The sequence below is a fragment of the Ambystoma mexicanum genome, chromosome 9, assembly GCF_040938575.1.
Source record: "Ambystoma mexicanum isolate Mex_15411 chromosome 9, UKY_AmexF1_1, whole genome shotgun sequence".
NCBI classification, from domain to species: domain Eukaryota; kingdom Metazoa; phylum Chordata; class Amphibia; order Caudata; family Ambystomatidae; genus Ambystoma; species Ambystoma mexicanum.
Window position 1 is genome coordinate 1,017,982,149 of NC_090931.1, and position 25,774 is coordinate 1,018,007,922.

A 25,774-nucleotide genomic window follows, 5' to 3' on the forward strand; every position below is an offset into this window, starting at 1 on the left:
TCAGGAATTAAGAGTTTGACAAACAAATACTGAGTCCTATCTCTTCAATTGATAACAATGGCTCTTTGCTTAAGAGATCTTTTAAGCATAATTAATTGGGGCCTAACTTGGCATTTACAACAAACCCGAGGGCATCTTCATTGTCCAATAGCCCTAACCTGATAGACCTGGTTGACAAATCAACATCAGACGAAAGTGATTCCACGGAAGAAGGCACTGCATGAAAAGGCAAGGGAGAGCCACACTGAGTTTATCCTGAGTTTATCCTAACCGAGTTTATCCTAAAACAATTGTATTTAATATTGGATACACTAAGTGCTTTACATACGCTCTACTCGGACATTGCGGCAGACCGACCAACTCCAATTAAAAGACATCATGGGCAGAATCGCAGGCATTCTTCTAGATTCTCATACTAAGACTAGATCTGTCGAACAAGAGCCAACACAGGCGACTAGACCACCGAGCAGGTGTAGAGCCGCTAGATCGTCCCATGAGGAAGGGGTGTCGAGCCAGGTAACAAGAGCCAATGCCGGCGACCAGACCACTAGGCAGGCTGCAATAGTCCGTCAATCCCCACATGGAAATCATTATCTGAATGTGCTAACAATCTTTGCAGAAAATGACGATGATGCCCTTAATGCTCTCTGCAATGAAATCTCCAAGATGAAGAGGGAGAAGAGTGATTAGAAACACAAGACCTTGGTGCTGGATAAAACATCTTTTCACATGTGCAGAAGGACTTGAACAATACAGACCACCAGCAGTTCTGCAAAAGAGACAGGGATGATTTTAGGACCCATGAACTTTAGCCTGAAACGTGCACTAACCACCCCGTGGAAAACAGGGCAATATGTGCCTATGAACCCAAGGGCCCAGCGACTAGTAGAAGGAATGAGGAAGTGGGGATGAGAAAGGTATGGCCAGCTCAGCGCCCAACCTACATTTGCACAACCTCAGCGGGCCCCAGAACACTCTTCCAATCACACTTTCATGCCTCCTCGGTCATCCTATTCTAGTACAAACAAAAATGAATGGGCAACACTGGGTCCTCTGATAAAACTAGAAGAGCTAAATCCCACACCTTGTAGCCTATTTTTAAACCGCACTGCCCTCCAGCACATATGGGTGTCTATCCCCAGCTTTTCTTCTATTTGTAGTTGAGATAACTATATATTGCACTCCCAGGGTGGTACAGTAAGTCAAATTGGGCATTGATTCACTTTGCGTCCCCAGTCGTAGTTTCTCTATTGTGTATGTGTGCAGACTCATTAAGTGCCTTATGCTTAAAAATTAATAGTGTGTTGGGACTTCTCCCATTCAACAGGGAGTATCCGAGGCTTGGAAGTACATACTAAACCAAATATCAAAAATATATTGACATCTTATTATGATGACCCAGTTTGTGTGAGAGTGTGAAGGTGTGCCAATATGAGTTGAAATACTAGGGGTTTCGGCCACATTATGAGTGAATCGGGATCAGCCCTGCTACTCGCAAAATCGGATATTTTCATGTTACAAGAAACCTGGCTGGAGACCACCTACATTTTCTAGGGTTATCAAGTCTATTAAGTAATGGATAAAAGTGGCCCCCGAGGTAGATCATATGGAGGGCTCATAATAGGCATTAGCCATAACCTCAGAGCTTCCCATCGTATGTTGTCACCCTCGAACAATACAATGCAGGGGGTTGAGGTAACATTCAACAAACCTAATCAAGAGCTCAAACTAGTGATAGTGAACATGTATATTCCCATTGATGTTGACAGTGTGGAGTGCATACAGGATTGCCTGGGTGAGCTATTGAAGGAGAGACTAAGACAAGGTGATGAGCGGCTAACCCTTCTGGGGGGGGCAATGTGAATGCTAGATGTATAGATGATGTGTAATGCCCATTGTATAGTCATGTGCCAAGATCCAGTAGTATGTTACAAAAAGTGGGCAATGATAAGGGTTCCCAATGGGTGCAGTTCCTAAAGAATGGGGACCTCAACATGATGAATGCGAGAAGTGAGGGGGGCGTCCCGGGGCAGTTCACATGGAGCTCGAGCAAGAGCAGAACTAAATTAGATTATTATTTTCGCAACAACGCCTGCATGATGAAAGCAAGCAAGCAAAAAATCAAACTAAACCCTTATAGTGATCATGTCATTCTGTCTCTGAGCTTAGAACTCCAGTGTGAATGCCCGGAGACCAAGTGCTGCAGTGGGGCTTTTGCCAACCACGCAGGAAATTGCATCCATTGGACAACCAGTAACATCAATAAAGTCAATCAATTATTTAAACATTTAATAACAAGAGATATGGACTGGTTACCCTTGGCTAAATGTGATGAAATATAGACTTGGGTTAAAGGATTAGCGATAACAGCAGGACTAGGCCAGCGGGACAACCTGGCACTAATTGAAATGCCTGTAAATAAATTTGACATAGCCATCCGAGATGCAAAACGATCCATTAGATGTAAACTAAGAAGACTCGGAGAAGGAGGATGCATGCTAGGGATGCAAGACCACAGACCTTTGCAATAAAAGCTAAATATGGAGAGTGGCTAAAATCATGGCGGGCATCAGTGAGGAATAGATATTTGCAAGGCATGATCCGCGCTTTGCGCAGTAAAAAAACGCAGCTCAATTTGGCAGATCTTGTGATGTGCCAAAGGGGACAGAACGAAACAGTCCCTTAATCCTATAAAGGAAAAGGATTGGTTACAGAGCAGTGAAAGAGGAGAATTTAGTGAGGGACGCATGCGAAACACACTAGTGGTCCCTTAAATTTTCCAGTGACAGAATTGTGGAAATTATCAAAAACCTTAATAACTGCAGAGCCCCCAGCCTAAATGCCTGACAAGTATTGTATTAAAGCAAGACCCACTGGGATGGGCCAAATTTCTCTGTATGTTGTTTGACAGAGTATGTGCGGAGCAACGTATCCCGACTCATGGCGACAATCGATCCTCCTACCTATTTATAAAAAGGGTGATTGACTGTCCCCATAGAATTACAGATTGCTATCCCTTCTGGATGTAGCCTGAAAAATATTTGCTACTATGGTGTTGATCCACTTGCAAATATGGGCTGATGAAAGAAATCTGTTACACTTTACTCAAACAGCATTCTGCACGGGATGCTCCACCACACAATCTCGCTCACACAATCTGCAGGCTTTTGATACATTGATACGCCCAGTGACCGAAAAGCGAGCCCTATTACTATATATCATTTTTGTCGACTTTCAGGCAGCTTTTGACAGGGTTAACTGCAATAAACTATGGGAAAAACTATCTGGATTGGATTTCCAGGGATGGTTGCTGGATATTGTGAAGAGACTTCATGAAGGTACGACAATTCAGGTAAGGCTGAATGACGCAGATGTGACTACTGCCCCAGTAAGGCCTAATAGGGGAGTCAAACACGGAAATAGGGGAGTCAAACAGGGATGTGTCTTGGCTCCCCTTTTGTATAATCTCTACATGAGCGACCTACCTCACGCTTTTGTGAAGGCCACAGGCTGCTGCCCAAGAATAAATGGGGTGACAATCCCAGCATTGATATATGCAGACAATCTTGTTATTTTCAATCATACGGCTAGTGGTATAAAAAACATCTTCCAAACACTGGTTGAATTTGCAGCTTGATATGAACTGACCATCAATATGTCTAAAACAGAAAATCATGTTAGCTTCAGCTAGAAAGAAAAGCCGGCCTTTGATCACTACGAGTTTGAGTAACCTGACTTATGTCAATGAGTATACTTATCTGGGCTTTGACATGAGCCAGAGCCGTAACTACAAACATATGATAGAGGATAAAACGGATAGGGGCTGCAAACTGGCAAATCTTATTGTGAAGTTTGCGAGCAAAACAGTATGCTTTTCATTGGTGGGAATCCTCCTCCTATATCGACAAAGCTTTTGCCCAATGGTCCTCTATGGCCTACAGGCCATAATAATGACAGATCTAAATTGGCTCGATAGACTAGAGTGTTACTTTTGGAAACGTGTACTGAGACTGGCTAAGAACACTTTGGTGGAATTCCTAAGATTATAACTTGTACTGGTCTCACTGAGGGGTCAGTTGCAGGCGAGACAGGGTGTACTCCAAGGCCAATAACAACCCCAGATGCAAACTACTGTCAATAGTGGGGGTAGACAGGGAGAGAAACTGGAGAGGGAACGAGGGAGAATTTCCAAGCATAGCTAATCAGCTACACGAGGCCCTCGGATGGCATCCTCGATTCGAGTGGGGGACAAAATATGAAAAATTCCTTGGAAAGAGAGTGGCCAAATGGGAGTGGACTAGAAACTACGACCGACTATCATTATTAAAATCATATGTATATGTGTCAAGGGTCGTACATAGTTATTTGAGCCCCCAGCCCTACTTGCATCAGTGCTCCTCGCCTGCAGTGTGTATCCTTATTTAAGACTTTGTATCAACCAACTACCTTTCCTAGTTTTTGTGGGAGCACAACAGAAGATTCCTTTAGCCCAAAGAGGGTGTTGGATTTTAAATATACCGGATGTTGTGGAGACCACCAAACGCGTAGTCACTGAATGCACATCCCTGGGTGATACTTACATGTCCATCTCGGCAGATTTGTACATAATTATGACACCATCAAAAGTGACTCATTCTGGACATACTTCATCAACTCTGACTTGGAAAGCCTCCATATCAGTTAATATTGGCTTTGGCGTGCAATCACTAGTCGATTGCCAACAGATAAAAAGACGTTTAGAAACGGATGATAGGAATTGCCCGTTGTTTTAGTATTTAAATTATTAATGTAGCAGCAATATAGCTGTTAGTTTAGTTTTAGTGGAAATATGAGTTAATGTATTTTAACTATGTGCTCTTGCTGATATAACACTATAAAGTGATGTGACTTATGATGTGACTTATGTGACTATTAAGTGTGTGTTGAAATATTTTAAGGTAATAATTGTTAAGACTGTACATTTGGTTTTTAAATTACTATGGAACTGTTCTTGTAAAGATTTTTTAAGAATTGTATACCAATAAATAACAATAATAAGAATATGAATCTACTGCCACAGAGAAGGGGCATACCACTTTAATGATTTGCAAGGGTGGAAATGGCTAATGAAAATCTTGCCAAAGCTGCATTTAGTCAAGCATGAATTGAATTGCTAAAATGGAACATTGCGGCTTCAATCATCTGTTGGTATGGACTGGCTCATTAGACCTGCTGGAATCTGTTAATATTTTCATGTTGCAAGAGGCTTGGTGGGACAGTTATTGGTTGAAAGTTTTGCAATATTTGAAAATAAGACCACAAAGGGACTTTTGGGGTTCCCGGTTGGGGGGATGTTAACCGGAATCCGGCATGGCGTAATGGCAAGAGAAATTAAGCTTCGCCTGATGAGAAAAATGTCTTGGCAAGTGAAATATTGACAGGTGCACAAATGGGAATAAAGTAAATTCTCCTTTTGAATGTGTATGATCCCCTTGGTGGGAAAAACACAGAGGCTATTTTTATAAGTCTAACTGAGATTATGTTATACTGGTGGATGTCTGAAACTGACAGCATTATTTTGTCTGGTGTGATAAATGCCTATTGTAGGGATACCACTGAATTATGTGAGAACAAATGGATGAACACGCATTCTAGGCTAATTCACAAAGAATGAATAGGGCAGGGAAGCGATGGTCAGCATATTTGAAAGATTGTGATCTAGTCATGCTTAATGGTCGAATGCAGGGGGATGTGCCAGGGGGAAAAACCTGACACGGTGGTGATACATGTGCCACCATTGATTTTGTATATAGCTCACATGAATTAATTACTCATATTAGAAATCTCAAAATATTGAATCATGAAAAAAGTGACCATTGACCAATTGTATTGCAATTAAACTTGCCGGTTGAAAATACTAATGTTCATTTTAAAACTGGTATGACGGTTAATAGTGGTAAAACCAGATCAGTTGGTCGGAGCGGAATCTAGACAGGATGAGTGTATTTGGTAAACAAAAGGGTTATCTAAATATCGCCCAGTTAATTGCTAAAACTCCAGACGAAATTCAAAAATGGGTCGGTAAATTAACAACACATGTGGCAAAAGTAAATATCCGTATGGCATTCCACGAAAATGGTGTTGCACCTTACCAGACAGCGTGATAAAGAAATAGCTAATGTGAAACGTAAGCTGAGGCTAAATATCAGGATCATATGTTAGGAAACGAAACATAGGGAACACCCGAAAAAGAGGATCCGAAGCTCAATCACAGCATCACAATGGATCATATATATTTTAAAAAACCTTCTATGATGGGCCAGATCATGGACAACACATCTGAGCTTGCCCGCCCAGTAGTTCCATTTGAGTTGGAATATGATATAGATGATCCTTTGTTACAAATTCGAAATCTTAAGCGATTGTGAGAGCCAGGCTCTAATGGTTTGGCAAATTTTGTATTAAAAGATAATCCTGAACAATGGCCTCTCTATTGATGATTTTATTTGGGAAAGTGTGTGCTTCAGGTATCATCCTCAATCTTGAAAGGGCTTGATATTAATACCTGTGTTTAAGAATGGATGTAGAAACACACCAGGCAATTACCGCCTCTTAGCCATGGTGAATATCACAGGGAAAATGCCTGGATTGCTACTCTTAAAAGAGTTGCAAAAATGGGTGGAAAACAAACATATACTAGGGACGTTCCAGTCTGGTTTAAGAGACGGTTCTTCAACCACTCACAACATATTGTTAGTAGACACAATTATTAAAAGAGCCAAAGGTAGTGATGCCCCCTGTTATATTAATGTCTATGGATCTACGGGCTGCATTCGACACAGTGGTAAGAGAAAAACTATGGATGAAATTGCATAAACTGGTTGTGGAGCCTTGCCTAGGGAAGGCAATATGACAATTACACAAACAAACCCATGTGAAGGTGCAGCTGGACGGTGATGGCACAGACACCTCACCTATACTTACTGACCGAGGGTCAAGCAGGGATGTGTTGTGTGCTTGTGCCGCTGCTGTTCAACATATACATGAGTGATCTGCCTGAACAGCTTGCAAGAGGCCATTGTGTTCTACCAAAACTTGGGGGTGAACATGTAAATTGATTGTCCTACACAGTCGATATCGTAATATTTGACCATACTTATGTGGGTCTGCATAGGGCGGCCATGAACTCCAGAAATACGTTGTGTCTAACAAACTAGTACTGAAGGTCGAAAAGACCAAATACATGTGTTATGGGAAAGGATGTAAAAAGCCAGCCACTGATTTTAGCTGAATCGAAAATTAAAAGGGTCTTCACTTATAAGTATCTGGGGATTGAGATAGATATGGGAAACTATAAAGAAATAAAAAATGTAAAGAATCGGAAAGCCATGATACAAACAATGCTATAAGAAAATGTGTCAATAATACAGCTGGATATAGTAATGCCGGCATTATAAAACTCTGCCAACAGAGCTTTTGCCCAATGGTGCTATATGGGCTAGAAATAGCAATAATGTGTCATTATGACTGGCTCAAAAAGATTCAGGGTACGTTTTGTAGCTCAGTATCGGGGCTTAGCAGCTGTATTCCGATTGAATTATTGTGGTTAGTTTGGCCTTTCTTCTTTGATTTCGCAGGTCCTTAGAAGACAAGAGATATTACTGATTAAAGCACTTAAAGAACCTCAGTGCCCATTACTAAAGCTCGTGGGTAAGAACATGAGCAAAGAAAATGATAGAAACTTTCTTTATAGATGGAAATATTAAACTGGTCTCCTAATAGGTAAATAGATGTTTTAAATTAAAAGATGATTTTACAGACAAAGTTTACAAATATGGGACTGGATAGCCAAGTATACCCATTTGGAACAGTTTAAAAGATTGATGTACTATTATCACTTCTTGCAAAGTAGTCACGCCTAGAAACACTTGTGTACAGGCGCGTTATAAATAACTCATTATATAATATCATATCATATGGAATGTAAATGAAATGAAGGGTTATGGATTTATACATTTTGAGACCCAAGAAGCTGCTGAACGTGCAATTGAGAAAATTAGTGGTATGCTCCTAAATGACCACAAAGTTTCTTTGCATAGTGCATAGTTTGCATAGTGCATAGTTTCTTTTTTTTGGGATTAACTTGTAGTTAAGATCTTTTGCCAAATGTGTAAGACACAATTAAATTGGCTTGCAGGGCACCTTTTGCACTAAATGTGACATAAAGTGGACAATATCAGCATTTTTAAGGAAGAAATCTGGTTAGGCAGATACACCTCCAAGTCGAAGACCTAGAATCTTTCAGTGTCCTGTTTAGCATCTTTGTCTCCATCGGTGTGCATGAGCTGGAACACTTTAACAGAGAGAAATTTAAATAATGAGAATTTTTTGTCATTGCAATTTCCAAAAAGCACATCAGTTCTAATGTACAGCGGTTTACCCGTATCAGATAAAATGGGAACGTGAAGGTTGGGGGCACCACAGGAAAGTTATGCAAGTTAAACTTTAAAAGAACTGTCGCTTTAATGGAATGTCAGTGGACTTTTATAGTGCCTGTCTGCCACTATTGTTGGCACCACTGCAGTTGCCACTGTAAGAGAAAAGGGGTTGGGGTTTATTAATGGGTCTGTGGGAAAGGCAGATGTGAAACATGTAGTGTTGATGGGTGGTGGTGAGAAGTACTCGGTTTCTGTGAGCCAATCTGCTTTGAGATTTGGAAGTATTTTATCCATTGGAAAGAGCCCAAGATCTGATAACCTGGGGGTATGTGACAGGTCTAAAGATGAGCGCTTAGTTGTGGCTCGGTTAGTGTTGATGTGTGAGCAGCTAGGCCTATGGTGTGTAAGAACAAGTGGTGCAGCATTTCATCCAGGCCAACCTTTATCGGCAACTCAGTCTCCTATAGAAGGGGTGTGCTAATGTATAAATGATGATGGTATTGCAGCCAGTGTGGGTGTGTGGCTTAGCATTGATGTGGGCCCCTGTGGTGAACTAAACAGGGTGACCTGGGGTTTATCATACAATAGTATAGCAATACAAGTGCAAGTGTAGAATAGGGACTAACACCGTAACACTAATATATGTAACATACTAACCTCAAACCCCTTACAAACTAAAACAATTAATGATTAGAATGGGATAGCTTAGACTGCAGGCACATGGTGCAAACTATGGGTGCAAATTGGGGATACAGACCGCAGACCCTTTATTCTGCGGTGCTGGTTTACAAAATAAAATGTACAAATTGAAACTGTTTTACAGTGTGGAGATGAAGGCTGCACGATGAATGTGCAGAAAGCATTCTGCTTAAAACAGTCCATTGTGTATGAGCTGGCAGGGCAAGAAACTGGAAGGGCAATGTTTCAAATACCCATCCTTCCGGGCCAACTGAGATGAACGCTGTACAAAGATGACAGGATAGGAGCACCTGTTAGCCTTCTGGAAAATTACAGAGAATTTACAAGACAGGCCCAAATCTGCTTGATGGATGACATCATAGCCAGGGCTGGAATATGGTATACTTTCTGTGGGGGGACGGCAGAGAAAGAAGGCCTTAAAAGGGACAGAGAAAAACGGACAAAAAGAGGCTGGTGAGAGAAAGACTAAGCATGAGGAGAGAGATTAAAATAAAGAAATCAAAGGCCCATGAAAGGCCTGACGAGTTGGGAGACTGCAGGTGATATCAGGAACCCCTCAGGAAAGAGGGGTTCTGCTCTAGCGGGCAGTGGCTGTTGCAGGCCAGAGGGAGAGAGGAGCTGCTGGTATCTTTGAAGGCACTTCCTTTCCTCTCCTTCCCCCAGAAGCTCACTGTCTCCAGGGCTCTGGTTCTCTCTAGGCTGGACTACTGCAACAGCCTCTTTCTAAATCTGCCTGCCTCTACTCTGAGCCCTCTGCAACTCATCCAAAACAGGACTGCAAGACTTGTCCTTGGCCTCAAGCCCAGGGATCGTATCTTTCCAGGACTGAAATCGCTGCACTGGCTCCCAGTGGCGGCAAGGATTAAGTTAGAAACCCTCTGCATTGTCCACAAAGCCTTATGGAGCCTGTGGCCTAAATACCTTCATCTCTCTCTTCCTAAATATCTTCCTTCTCGAGCTCTTCACTCATCCGCCTCCAGCTCCCTCAGGGTTAGCTGCTTCTCCAAGCAGCGGGTTGGTGGTAGATTTCTTTCTTCTGCTGGGGCCTCCCTCTGGAACAGCTTCCCTGCCTCACTGAAACTTGAAGAGAACCATCTCCGGTTCCGGAAGCACCTCACGACGTTCGTCTTTGCTTCTGCTGTCTCTACTTCTCTCCTTTGCTGATCTCCTGGCTGAATATAATACTGCACTGGTTACCTGGCTACCATTTGATCTCAGGTCCAGGTCCCCTCCCCGCCAGATGCACACCGCACTGCCCCATGGCAACCCTTGCACTCGGGGACTGTTTCTGTATCCCTACATCCCCTACTTGCACTTGACTTCTGTCTGCATGTACCCCCTGCACTTGCCTCCAGCTGGCTGCACTTTTATTTATTATTTATTGTCTTTATTTATTTTACTGTTGACCCATGTACTGGACTGCCCCCTCATCTTCCCCCTGCACTTTTCCCCTTCCCCCGTCCCCTGCACTTGTGCGATTCAATGTCACCTGGCCTAGTAGGGTCGCTGTCTCTGTCTTCCCTCTGTTTCCCCTCCCTTGCCTCATCGCGCCGTGAAACACTTGTGTATAGGCGCGTTATAAATGCCATATCATATCATAAGTGGCTTTGCTTAATTAGGTGAGCATGTGTTTCAAAGTAATTATAATGAAAAAAGAAATGTATTAGGTTGTTCCCTGGCTTGGCTTGGGAGATGTGATTTTGGGTTTAAAATAAACAAGGTGACACAAGCACAGATATTTTCAATGTGTCTTTCCCTTCTATGTGAAAGGGACAGATATTCTAAATACAAGCTGAAAGCAACGTAAGCCTGCCAAGATTTGTAATACATTTCAGGGTTACAGATAGCTATGTGTTTTCAGCCAAATTGTGAAGTCTAAGTAGAATTACTAAGAGAGAAAATAACTTTATTGCAGGGAGAGGGTAGCTTTGAAGCATGTTCGCATCGATATCTTGGTTTGAAAAATAGAGAATGCATTCAATCCGGTGTAAAATGTGAGGTTACAACTTGTGGTTTTTATTTTTGAAAATGTCACATCCAGTTTGTTACATCGCATTTACTATTTTCATTGCGAACATTATGTGCTGAGATGAAACTTTCAAACTTCATATAAAGTACATGATAAATAATTATAGCACACTGCTATTATCATTCTTGTGTGCTGTTTATTCTTGGTGATGCATAGAGTATAGGTTTGGGGACATATCACCGCCTGCAGTAAACTTAGTGTGCACCACTCTACACAAAGTCCAACAATTGTATCCAAAGAGGTCTTGGATAAAAGAGTAAGATTGCAAGCTGATTCCCCATGTTTAGAGGCATGCTTTAGCAAACAAGGGATAAGCACATTGTTGCATGTGGCGGTAGCAGTCCAGTGGTATTACAAATCCTACAGGTGGTCTTCTGTGGGGGTTTTGTGTGTATAGTGTAAGGTGGTAGGAGATGTTAGAGGGGAGTTGGTTAGTCTGAGGAAATCGTGAGTAGGCCTTACAATAAAAAAACAATGACCTTGCTCTACTACCTCTGGCCAGATAGTACTCATTTCTACTACAGAAACAAACTACAGACCAGTCTCATTTCTCTACCTCCCAATTTATTTATTGTTCACTTGTTAAGCGCTTTTACAGGAAGCAAATACTGTTTCAAAGTGCCCACAGGGCAACAGGGAGGGGACGTGGGATGATAGACAATGTAATTACAACTATGTTAAATAATTAGATAAAACAAATAAGAAGAGACAATGGGGAGGGGAAGACAAACCTACTGTGTGTGCCTTGTGAGTGTTCAGAATGTGCAAATGCAGAGGGGAGACGGGTATGGGACAGGTGCTGTGGTGCTCATGGAGAACAGCAGGTGAAGTGCTATGAAGAAAGGTAAGTGTAACCTCCAGTGGTGGAGGGTGGGCCGAAGCAAGTGCAGAGGATAGACAGCAGCTGGGATGATAAGATGTGGGAGGTCAGGGCCCCGAGGATGCATAAGAGCCATGCAGACCAGTCAAGCTACTGTGTGATTAACAGGGGAGAGAGGGAGTGAAGGAAGAGGTAAAGAGGACGGTCTTTAGGCGTTTCCGGTAACTTAAGGAGGTCCTGCTCAAGACGAACAGTGAGGCTGTAACAAAGAAGGGAGCCCGCTGAGGAAAGCGATCGACCACCTGCTCTGTTTAGCAAACCGCTTCACATGCAAGGAGTTGGTGCCAGAGGAACACAGGGGTCTAGAGGGGGAGTATTTGGTCAGAAAGAGTTGCATATAGCTCTGTCACCTTTAACTCTCTCTCAAATAAATACAATGTACCATGTCAGAAACAAAACCAGCATCAGCGAGTTGGCAGATGAGGGAAAGGGTTGATGTATAAACTCAGACATTTCCATAACCTGTTAAGGCTTATAGGAGGCAAGAACGTAAGGTTCAGTGGAAGGGCAGTGTAGCATTTATATATCCATCTGTACTGAATGCAACCTGTGCAGATAGTATAATATAGTGATGTAATTTAGAATTATGTGAGACGTTAGTGTTCCAATAACTACAGTTGGGGAGACACGATGGGAGAATCTTACTGAAAGGATGTTACCTATATAGCTCCAGCTTTTCATACTTAACTTGCCCTGTAACTTATGAATAAACTTACTCATTTTATATGCTCATGAATTACCTGTTTCCTGATGATTTCCTCCATCCACCAATACTACAAATGGCGATGAGGATGGGATCAGAAGGCGCCTGCTGATCCCCGATAAATTGTAGATGAAGCCTGCTGATCCCAAGATACAAAGGACCCACTGGAGAGTGCTGCTGGTCCAAGAATATATATAAATGAGAGTCTGCTGATTCATGAGAAGGAGAGGACTTTAATGTCAGTAATCTGTTTACCCAGGAGAAAATTAAGCCCTGCATACAGTGCCAGTCAGCTGCAGAAAATTAAGCCCTGCATACAGTGCCAGTTGGCTGCCCATGGAGAGGTTCCCATAATTAATCTGCGCAAGGTATAAGTGGCAGGCAGCCAACACGCAGCGTTTGGTGAATTAGGTGTGATTTCCTGACATTAAGGTACTGTGCGCTGGGTTGGGGCATTGCAGCAAGTTTTAAATTAAGGGTTGCATCAGAGCACCCATTGCAACCGTCAAGTTACAGCGCAGGTGTTATATAGCACTTTGTTGTGCTGGGAACTCCATTCTACTGTGCACTGCCTGGTGTGGGCGTGAATTACTGGCCATCTGATTTGTTTTCTATGCGCTGCCCAAGGAGAGATGATTTGTGGCCGTGTATATGGCTGTTTACATTGTTCAATGTAACAATGTACATCCGGAAATTCAGGAAGGTTGTGAATTCATGTGCAGTCACGATGTGGTGACTGGAGTGATTTTGTCTATGTGTTCTTGAAGGGACTATACATCCTTGTCACGGATGCAGCTGCAGCAATTGGAGCAGCTATTGGAGCGTGGGAGCACCCGTAGTGCTTTTTGTTCGGCATAAACTTAAGGTACTGTTTCTTCTATACAGAGATATATGTATTTAATGGATTTGGAGCCATTACTCATGAGCACGGTCTACGTGTAATTCATGGACTCATATAATATTGAATGTTTTTGATCCTACGTATGATTCATTGACATTCTGCTGTTAATTACTGTATTCTACCTTATTTAATTCAATCTAACTAGTCGGATGCAGCAGATTCATGTTTTATTTTTGCAGGTTTTCTATGTGTATATTTTAAATGCTGTTTGCATCTTATATACAGTAGATCCTTAGGTTTCCTGGTTTAGGGAAGCTGAATATTGCCATGATGTATATATATTGAATAGTGCATTTGTATTTTCTTGGGTGACAGGATGCAGTGCATGATGTGAATGTTTGGTGTGCCTGGTTAGGATGGTGCGTGCACAGTATATGTGTTCAATGTCTGTATAGTGCAGGGTGATATTTTCATTTTTTTCACCTACATAATAAAAAAGAAAAAAAAAAAGGAAAAACATCAACCAAGTAAACTATGTTTAGTGTTTAACAAATTTCGAGGTTTTGCAGCTTCCCAGTTTTGGACTATAAGTTTGAACTTTATAAAATAACAATTTCTATTCTCATATGTTATCGAGTTCTATGGAGATGGGGAGAAATGTTACAAAATGCTATATATATATACCTGTCAATGAGAATAGTGCATTAATATTTTCATGGGTGACAGGATGCTGTGTATGTTGTGAATATTTGGTGTGCCTGGTTAGGATGGTGTACAGTATATGTGTTCTATGTTGTTTAGTGCTTAACAAATTTCGAGGTTTTGCAGCTTCCCAGTTTTGGACAATAAGTTTGGACTTTACAAAATAACATTTCCTATTCTCATATTGTTATTGAGTCCTATGGAGATGGGGAGAAATGTTACAAAATGCAATATCTACCTGTAAATGAGAAATATTTAAATGTTTTAAATACAATGATGATCATCCTGTTATATAACGTGATGAGGCATTGGTGAGGTGTATATAATAGTGACAATGTGTGCAATCATATTCATATATCATGAAGTTATTGGAGTTTGCATTAGGCAGATTGATGGTACTAGCAGGTTTATTAACAGTTTGAGGTTTTGCAGGTCTGCAACTATTAGTGTCATGCTCTATGGGGTATCACCGCCATTGACGTTTATGTACCTACGAGTTTGTTTGGTGTTGTGATTCAGTGTAAATACAGCAAATTATATGAAAGGCATTTACAGATGGTATGGTTTTTTTCAACAAAGTATGTACAAGTGTGGTTGTTTGATGGCAAAATGAAATGGTGGTTGTTTATGTATAAAAATTGTTATAAATTGATATAATCCATGATACCCAGATGAATGTATAAAATGTGTTATACCTGGATGTAATCCATGATACCCAGATGAATATTGGATGCTCGGTTGACAGTTGTAGTACCCGGATGGATATTAGAATATGATACCTAGATGATTATTGGATGCTCAAAATAATTTTTAATGCTGTATGAGGTGATACCCAGATGAATAATGGATGCCGAATGAATACTGGATGAATATTGGATGCCCGGATGACTGTTGTGGTACCCGGATAGATATAAAATGTATATACTGATTGCATGCCGAATGAATACTGGATGAATATTGGATGCCCGGATGACTGTTGTGGTACCCGGATGGATATTAAATGTATATACCGAGATGAATATTGGAAGCCCGGATCTGTTGTGGTGCCCGGACGGATATTATGTTGTGATTCCCAGATGAATATTTAGATGCCTGATTGATATTTGTGATGTCCAGATGAAATTTAGGTTTTATGAGTAGTGGTAATCTGGATGATATTGTGATATTATACTAGTTGATGGGTGGTCAATAGTTTAACGTTGACGCTGCATCGTTCAGAGGTCATGTCATATATGAGTCTGCGTGTGGGCAGATGTGAAATATTGACTGGAATATATGTTGTAAGTTCAATGTTACTGTCACCTCATCGTTCAGTGGTCAGGTTATACATTAGGTGGTATATCGGTCTGCATTAGGTGGATGTGATCAGTAATAACTCTGCATCGTTCAGAGGTTATTTCATTTATGATTATAAGTTCAATGTTACTGTCACTGCATGGTTCAGTGGTCAAGTGGTACTCTGCATCGTTCAGAGGTCATTTTATTTATGATTACAAGTCCAATGTTACTGTCACTGCATCGTTCAGTGGTCAAATGGTACTTTAGTCTGCATTAGGTGGATGCGATCAGTAATGACTCTGCATCGCTCAGAGGTCATTTATGATTACAAGTTCAATGTTACTGTCACTGCATCGTTCAGTGGTCAAGTGGTACTTTAGTCTACATTAGGTGGATGCGATCAGTAATGACTCTGCATCGTTCAGAGATCATTTTATTTATGAATCTGTGCGTGGGCAGATGTGAAATACGAAGGGAATATACATTATGAGTAGTCACACTGCATGTTTGGTATAAAGTGCACTAGTGTCATGAAGGTTATGAATAGTGAATAATTACCCGTATGCTTGAATGGCCTGTATGCAGGTGATGTTGATGCATGGGTGCTGGCCGTATATCGAGCATGTTATTTACGCAGTGATGTTGCGTATTATTAATATTGCTCTGAAACGGTACAGTTTGGTCTTACTGTCTTGCAAAATTGAATGTAATTGTTGTTGGTTTGAGAACTGTTTCCACTTGGACAGATTTCTTGATAAATTTTCTGTCGTTGTGTTTTTTTTTCCACGCACTGTTCTCCTTTACCAGTTGCGTTGTTTTCATGTGATCTTTGTCTTGTACGTATCTTTCCTTCCTTTTCCCACATTTATGTGTTCTCTTCTAGGCAGTGGGAGCGTGTGCTGGACGGTATAAATGGAAGATGCAAATGATGGGTGTTTCTCTGACAAGAAAGGTAGTGTATTGTAGTCATGGTTGTGATGTAGTTGTGTTAGGAATGTAAATGGATGGTCCATATGAATGTTAGCTAGTTATCTTATGGTTGCGTGAGTGCGCGGTTGTGCTGGATGTGGCAGACCCTTGTCTTTAGGTGGAAGGTGGAGTGGGAGGAGATGCGTGTTGGTGGTTGAGAGTGTGGCAAGGAATGTGTGTGCTCGCTGGTGGCAGCTGTGAGGCCCGGGAGTGGCAGTTCCGGGCAAGTGTTGAAATGTGTACTTATCTGTGTTGAATGTTAGTTACGTGAATGTGGTATACGCTTTTATGGTTACGATTGTTGTATGGCTCTTACAGATGCGCAGGAGTGTGGAAATCCTGATAGTCTCTGTATGTCTGGCCTGTGGTATCTTAGTGTGTGTTCAGTTAGAAGAGAGGGAGATGTGTAGTATTTATATATCCATCTGTACTGAATGCAACCTGTGCAGATAGTTTAATATAGTGATGTCATTTAGAATTATGTGAGACGTTAGTGTTCCAATAGCTACAGTTGGGGAGACAGGATGGGAGAACCTTACTGAAAGGATGTTATCTATTTAGCTCCTGCCTTTCATACTTAACTTGCCCTGTAACTTATGAATAAACGTACTCATTTTTATATACTCATGTCTCCGGTGAATAACCTGTTTCCTGATGATTTCCTCCATCCACCAATACTACAGGTATCTTATGATTTGAGGCATGCAGTCACCTATTTGCCGGTCTGCTGCAGCCTGTCATACCGCAGTCACCTATTTGCCGGGCTGCTGCAGCCTGTCATACACCAGAGTGATGTTTGCTTAGCGTTTTTTTTCAGGGTTGTGGCACAAGCATTCCTGAACACTTTTAAAGCTTTCTCATCTCAGTGTTATGAATTTATTTAATATTATGATTGTTGGTGTCGATTTCAGAGTTTACTTGCTGCCAACCCTTGAAAGAGTCTGAACGTCTATAGAGTTCAGCCTATTTTCCATGGAGTTGGGTTTTCCTGTACTCTCAGCCACCATTGAGGTTTTCTTTTGTGTGCTTGTGGTGAGGGGCCAATCAAGTGTAGATCAAGAGTAGACTCATTGCTTAAATCCCACTGTTGGGAATAAAGCAGACATTCTATTCTTCATTTCACGCACTTATTCTTTGCTAATCCCAACTATCTGGGAATGTATTTAGCAGAAACACCTATCGGTAACCAATCTAGCAGAACTACCAACTGAGGACATCTCTAGCACCTATACAGTACGACACGAGTTGGGACGGATTTGCTTGTCACCACCCGTCAGTCTTACCAAAGCAATTTGACCCAACAAGAGACAGGGAGGACCTTAACCCAACATCCCGAACCCAAAGGGAAATACCACTCCGTCGGCAAGCACTGGAAGCTCAACGAGAACAGGGTCTCCCTGGAAAGCACACAGGCACTCAAACACACCATCATGTTAACTCTTTCCTCTGCACCAAAAAACAATAGAATGCAGCCATACCCCTCAATTAATTTGGCCTAGATGCACACATACTTACTTCCACTATCACCTGAACAGTCTTTAGAATGCATCTATTCCCCTCGAAACTGGCCTAGCTGCACACTTGATCGCATTCACAAACTTCAGCGCCAACAGAATGCAGATACCCAAGCCCATTGACCTTGCTGCACACATTCTACTAGTCTCACACAACCACTACACCACACATAGCACTAGTATGCAGCTACACACCACTTATTCCACACTGGCTGCACATATACCAAGTGCGCTCACGCACGTTTTACTACATTACTCTCTCCCCTGACCAGGACTGCGGTCCCGCAGGGCGTTCAACCCGCAGTGCTTTGGAATCATATCACTGGGAAAAGGCGTTATACAAATGCCCAATAACATAACATATCCAAACCATAGCTGGCTGTTATAGAGATTTGCCTGCACATAATTATCTGCTTAAATGTCCTGCCATTGCAATTCACAGGTTTGATCTATTGTTAAGACTTGACCATCTACCAATTATGACTACATTGGGGCCCCAACAAGGAATCAGTGAAAAATGTACTTGCCTAACGTATTAAACCTGGAGTGATGGAAAGGGCACAATATATTTTTACCTCTTATGCAGGACTGGAAATGATATTTGCAACAGGGGAAGGTCGCTCAGACAATCAGGTGGCTAGATCAGCGGGCGAGAATACACAATCCCTGCCCCCTGTTTCAGTCACCCGATGCCCTTCCCGGGTGGCGCTTTTTAGTTCCTTTTTTTCTAATGTGGAGAGGCACCAGAGAGGCTCTTCCTGTTGCCTCCCCAGGTTAAATAAAAAACAATTCCCCTTCTCCCTACCCCAACTTACCTGCGGGACCAAAGGACTAGATCCCTTTTTCAAAATAAATAATATTGATGGCAACCATTTTAGTCCATGTTTTCCATGGCCGCTGTCATCCAACAGGATTGGCGTTCTGGGATCCCGCTGTGCAGACTGTTTTTTATCATATTCAGTCCACATTTTTTAAGGGTCATCTACTTTAAACAGAAGATACCCCTCTTTCAAGCATTTTGATACCAAGATCTACTAGGATACATCAATGCATTATGAGGACTTTCCTTTGTATAAAGTTTGAAAACTTTCATTTTTAGGACTCTCCAATCAATTTATTTAAACATCATCCCTTGGAGGACAGATATTCATTTTTGTACCAACAATGGATAAAAGGAACTTATTAACATGTCTATGACTTATAGCTGAACAGCCAATTGATTTTGTTTGATTAATTTAACCTCCAGGAGTGCCATTCAATAATTTTTGTTCAATCAAACTACCAACTTCAGACTTTTTCATTCAAGGAACATGCCACACACCCGTTATGATAATTAAGCCCCATCTGGTGCATTAGCTTTGCTCCATATATTGAAGAAGCCAGCTTTTCTATTTTAATGGGGGTGGCCATTTTGTTTTACATTTTCTTTCTCTGACGGTAGATGGGCTTGCGCTGAGCTCATCTCCCGTTTGCCGAAAAAAAAGAAAACTATCCGCACCCCGGGAAATCCCAGAGTGCGAATAGCTTTCACGCCGCGGCTGGGATGTAGACACAGGGTTTAACAGCCCGCAGCCCGGGCTAGCGGGCAGGTAAACCCCATGTTCACCCCCCAAACCGGGGCATGAAAGCAATAAACCGTAAGCTATTATCCCGATTTGTCTAAACAATTAAAGGAATAATCGAAGACCAGCTCTGGAAATAAAATATGTGTGTGAGACTTCTCTGATGATCACATTATTTAATGTGTGGATGATAGCAGTTGTAAATCTCGAAGCTGGGGGATCCCAATGAAATTGCATGCAAATATTAATGAAATTATGGTTTTATTGATTGTTGATATATTAATTAAACAATGGTTTTATTGTGTGTTGATATATTGATTTTTAAAGGATGTTTAAGTAGATATATTAGGAATAACATTGTTTTTATAAAGTAATTGTTTTTGATAGATGAAATGAAATATATGTGAAATAGTTCGTTGAATTAATAAACACATTATACAAATAACAAGTATATGAAAATCGAATTAGCTCTGTGCACATTGTATGAGATGATTTCTGTGTTACAAATCGGTGATCTAGAGAGCAATATAATAAGTTTTTGGTACAGCGTAAATAAGTGCTGGGGAATTCAAGTGTGCAATCTGTGTAAACAACATTATGGGTTGTGTAGACAAGGCTTATTTCGTAGGCGTTTAAGGGCCCCGTGTTCTATTCACATAGTTGTATACAAGACTGCATCTGGAGATCGTTCAGAGGATATGTAGCTTTGGAAAAAGAGACGGTACTTTGAGCAGGTCCATGGTGCTGGACAGAGACTGACTGCCTCACGGGTTCCTGCTTGAGTGAAGAGCGGCAGGCGCTGTCCATGGCGCCGGTGCTGGAGAAGGCAGGGAGCGCCGTCATGGTGGGGCGTGACGCAGGCCATTATAATAAACGTGGGCTCACCGCCTTGCACGTCACACTGGGTTTCCTTTTCACGAGTGCTCCAGAAACTTCCCTGCTGTCTACCGCCGACGCCCCACCATAGCCTGCAGCTCAGGAGCGCGTGCCCAGCTCAAGGATGCTGGTAGAACAGCTAGGCATCTGTGGGTGCGAAACTCCAGTGAGGGATCAGCTTTGTTGTGTTACTGTGTGAAGAACGTGCTCGCTTATACCAACCCCATCCCCCGCTTTCAGGGTAGCCCCATAGTTTCCATTCAAGAGCAGGCTGGGGAAGTGGTTCGTGCTACAGAAGCTGACGGGAGAGTAGCACGGAAAGTCCTTCGTTGGGCATAAGTCATTATTACTGCCATACTGCATGTACCATTTTTAGCCCAATCTGTACCAAGTATAAAGGAGAAAGAAAGCATTCCCAAATATTTCAAGAGAATAAATCGTTTACTATCTAAATATGGATCGTTTATTATCTAAATAATACAAGTGATGTAGTTAATCTGTCAAAATAGGTCACGTTGCCGCGACATTATTTCTGAAATCTCAGTAGACAACTGCTCCTGAAAGCACGAGAACTACCCCTATTTCATCACTGAACATTTCACTTACTAACCTCAGCATGTTCGCGTAAAAGCCCGCAAGCCTTTAAGTTGGAACACAATACCACTTAATAACATGGCGCTCATGACACGCCAGAGTGGCGGGGAGGGGGAGTTTGAGGGGAGCTGGCGGAGTTCGATGGTATCCGTGGCCGTCTTCTATGTTTGCGGTTATCTTTTTTTTTATTTGGTACCTGCAAAGTCTAGGGAGGTGCCGGGAGCGCGCGCGCGCTCCCCGCAGCGTCCAATCCCTGCTAGTCGCTGTCAACATCTGGAGGGGCGGAGTGGAGGGAGACGGGGGAGGGAAGCTGGCGCCGGAGGAGAGAGGGGGAGACGCGGCGGCGGTGCTGGTGAGCGAGCAGCCCGGAGACCCAGCCGCAGGGAGGAGCGCTGAGGGAGACCAGCTGCACCTCCGCCCATGGTCCGAGGGGGAAGCCAGGAGCATCATCCAGCGGGAGCAGAGATGGGCTCATGTGTAAGTGCTGCCTGGATACCGCGCTCTCCATCGCTTTCTAGCTCCAGCTTGGATGCTCCCCATCGTTGAGCCTTCGCTACGCACCCCTTCTACCCTGCCTTGGGCGTGGATGACAGGTTGGTGTCTGAAGAGAAGATAACACCTAACCATGCATCTGCCTGACAATTCACGTTAGAGAGGCGGAGGCAGGGATGCCACACACTCCACACCCAACGCCCCCGGCGTGCGGATGCAACCCTACCGCCAATCTAGGGTCTGGCCACCGCTCGACAACCTCCGGGAGAGAGTCGAGGGAGATGCCCCCAACCCCCAACGAGCACATACAGAGCGATTACCTACGCCGTCACGCCCATAGGGCCTCGGGGCGAGATGGACATTTTTTACCCAAATTGCATTTGCCAATGTAGGAATAAGACGGAGAATACCAACAGCGGGCGTGTTTCTGCGCTGCCAGATGAATTCAGGGTTCATTGTCGTTCATTCGCATTGCACTGTGACCGTTCCATAAGCGGCTGTCCCCACTGTGGCAGGTGCTACTTCCCTGCTGTATGCAGGCAGCTATATGTGGCCGATCCCAGCCTTTCGGGGAAATGGATGGGGGGGGCTTGCATGACTGCTCGCTGTGGGAATCACATGCTTGTATTGTCAGTCTTGTCCCTAAACCCGTCTTTTGCGGAGATGCAAGGCTTACACTCCTGACTTTGTGCAGGGTGTTGCCCTGCATTCTCTCATTGCGTTTGTCCTCCAATCCGTTCCATTCATCACATCCCATTCAGCCTGTACTTGGCCCGTTATGCATATGTAAACGGCGTAACTATGGTGACTTAAAACGTACACAGGATGTCCGGCCTTGTGTTTATTCTTTGAACATTAATGTCTTTCAGCGATCTGTTTACCAGCCACCAACCCATCAAAGCAAACATTCTGGGACCATGTGCACAAAGTGTTTCTTCCTGTTAATGTAAAGCAAAGGCATTAGAAAATAGAGCCAGAGGCCTTGTTTATCTACAACATTTCATCCAATGTGTACTTTTAGCAACACCATGGTGTGATTTGAAACTAATACAGCCTGATTTTTAAATAAGGAATCCATTGACGGCATTTGCTTTTTCTCTTATTTGTTTACCCCCCCCCCCCCCCCCCAAGGAGGCACACAGTTCTCCAGTGCCTCAATAGCAGGGACTTGGCTTCCCCCTCATAACCTTTAACGACCATAATGCACACACGCATAATACCACCTCCCAATATCCCATACTTTGGACTTCAGTCTCTCAGAGAGCGTTCAGCCTATATAGCGCGTTTGGACCATACCCATGGTGAAAGGCGCTATAAATGACCAAATGTAATGAAATACATTAGTTACACCTTTTGTTGATGCTCACAGCAAGCTATGTAGGGCAAACACGGTACCGTTTGCGCATTACAGGTATGTAACTGGGGTTATGCAATACACATGACTAGATATGATATTTTCATTTAACAGACGAGGAACAGAACATGAAATAAGCATGCATGTTATTTGTTAAATAATGGTGTATTATTATTATTATGCAAGGCTTGAAACCATAAACAATCGGTTTTTATGTATGATGATGTGCCTGCCTGCCCGAATACCATTATTGTGTGCATTGTCTATGCTCATGTTCGTGGGTTTAACTATGCAATCCCAAACTAGTGTACGCTAGGACATCGTTGACATCGTGGAAGATGTGTATTGTACCCAATCCCACGCAACTTTGGGTCCTTTTCATTATGTTATTTTAGTTCAAGATTTTGTTTTGGAGAATTTCCCTAATGCCGCATCACATAGGTTAAGGATAACTCATGCTGCTGATATGATATTAACGAGGTTATACTGTGGCCATACAATGATGGACTCTTAAGGTGAGCATATGACTTTGCTACAGTAAGAATTTAGCACATTGGTAATGTAGAAATAGCAACGGGCTGTAGATTAAAGTGTGTATTGTTCTATATTGAATACAATAAAAACACGAGGGGAACAGGAAGTACACACCAAAATAAATTAAAGGAAGACAAAAAAGTAAGAAAGGCATTTGTTTGTTCTTGCAACCTGCTCTATTTGCTCTTGTTGAGCCAAACTCACGTTGGGAGCTGGCAGAGCACTGTTAATTGAGGATAGAGGTAGACACAGAGATTGTAAAACGCAGAGAGGGAGGGAAATAAACACAATCTGAGCACTGAGTAGCGGGAAATGGTTTGGCACAAAGAGCAAACAGATTAAGTAGCACCCTTTGACTGTTCACGTTGATTCAGTGTCTTACGGCCATGATGGTTTGATGTCAGTTCTGTGACTGACTCAGACGTGGTGAGTTTGTTTCCGCACCCCATGGTATTACATACCAGGGTCTGACAATTAGGATAACAGAAGTCATCCCTGCCATTCCATTCATCTGCTGATTTTACATTATGTCATGCAGTTTTGCATTGAGGCAGGTAGCTGTTTCAGGCCTGGGGCCAGACCCAGGATGTCGTTCTGAAGAGAAAGTATGTTGGCTAGTTTGCTGTTGGATGTGATCACGTGCCACATAGCTGCCGGAAACCTCTTTAAATAATGACCATCTTAACGCATGTGAAGCAACAAAACGAACTCTAAGTTGCAATGCCAGCCGGCACTTGGGTGATGGGACTAATTTGCTTTAAGAGAATCATCACTGTTCAAAAAGCCAGCTGTACTATCACCACTTCACAACGTGGAAGGGCAGTGAAAGAACGCGTGTGCACCCACCTAGCCACGCGTTTGGCATTAATGCTCGTAAAGACAAATCTTGAGGCCCCCCCTACCCCTCATACTTGTTCAGTATCCCTAGAAGTATTGGAGTGGAGACGACTGATTATTTTGTAAATATGAGAAAACCTACGGACCGGTTTCAGAAAATTTGTTGGTCACCTTATTATCAAGGGTTTATTTTTAATTAATTTTATTTATTTGAGTGTTCTTTTGCGGAGGAGAAAACAGATACATTCACAATTTTGAATGTTGTATTTATTGTGTTTTAGATGGCAGCTTGCCAAAACAAAGCTGTGCATCTTATTAGAAACCAGTGTAGGATTCTGATTCTAACAGGACATAACATCGTACCTACCAGGCCGCATAAAAAGTGCAGAGTCAAAATGTCTTTAGAATGTGTAGCCTATGTAACAAGAAATCAGGAAGAAGTGCAAGTAATGTCCACAAGTCTAACCACCTGCAACTGCCACCAACAAGATCTAGCTCATCTTCCAACATTACACATTCAACAGCAAGGGTTTCATAGGAGAACTCTGGATACCACATCGCCTCCCTTTACATCACACCACGGAAAGCTACAACATCACCCCTCTTGACTCAGACAGACCTAGAGGAATGTGTATGTGCAACCAAGATGCCACACAGAGGGAATATAACTCAGAGACAGGTTCTCACGTGTCCACACATAACCCACTCCCCAACTTTGAAGGTGAACATGTTTTGTATCAACTTGAATCCTATCAAATCATGTTCGTGGCCTATTACTTCTTAAAGAGATACACAATCAACTTCTAATTGTTCCCCCAGACATGTGGGAACTGCAGACACTCCCCCCTTCCTACTTCTCTGGATAGATCACCTTCCTCCCTGTACTCTTGCATCTTAGTAAACACCCCAAGCCTGCGCTGGACTTCACTTTCTCATTTTCCCTAGGTTTTCATGAATATGTAGCACAGCTGCTATTTATTTCAGATTCGAAATTCCTTGCTTGTCATTTCTTCTCTACACCTTTGCTTTACCTTACCCTCTTTACAGCACTTGTGTATGGTCTGCCCTATGATCTACTTAAATCTTCCGACCAGGTTGTTCACTTGCGTCCCATGTTGAGATGTGACTACATGCTCTCCCAAAGAATCCAAGAATGTTGCCATGGGGCTTGACTTGTTTTATACCTGCCACCTGTGACCTTGAACTCTGGAACAACTACTCTGCAAAATCCTTCTTTTACAAACAGTACAGCGTGTCTAGTCCTTAGTACTCCATAGCGTATAAGCTCTGATTCTTAAGTTCAGTCAGATATAATTGCAACAACTGGCATTTCCTCCTTTCAGACCTTTTTAAATGGCTCGAATATGTCAACAAATAGGTTACACCCATTTCCACTTGAACCCCATTACTTCTACTTGGTTAGAGCATCAGTCTTAAGAGCATCAAGAAAAGTATAATCCTTCTCTGTGCCATCTTCAGTTCCATCCTGTGTA

General features: G+C 42.5%; 1 protein-coding gene across 7 annotated transcripts in view; it reads left to right on the forward strand.

The window, feature by feature from the left end:
* The first annotated feature begins 21,333 nt into the window (after positions 1–21,333).
* LOC138488896 (sodium channel protein type 2 subunit alpha-like) overlaps positions 21,334–25,774 on the forward strand; it is a 1,049,646-nt gene continuing 1,045,205 nt past the window's right edge. For 4 of the 7 annotated variants that reach the window (XM_069616277.1, XM_069616276.1, XM_069616279.1 and 1 more), the window contains exon 1: positions 21,334–21,657. The gene's annotated coding sequence lies outside the window, so the exon portion shown is untranslated. The remainder of the gene's footprint in view (positions 21,658–25,774) is intronic. The other 3 variants (XM_069616278.1, XM_069616281.1, XM_069616282.1) reach the window with 2 other exon arrangements.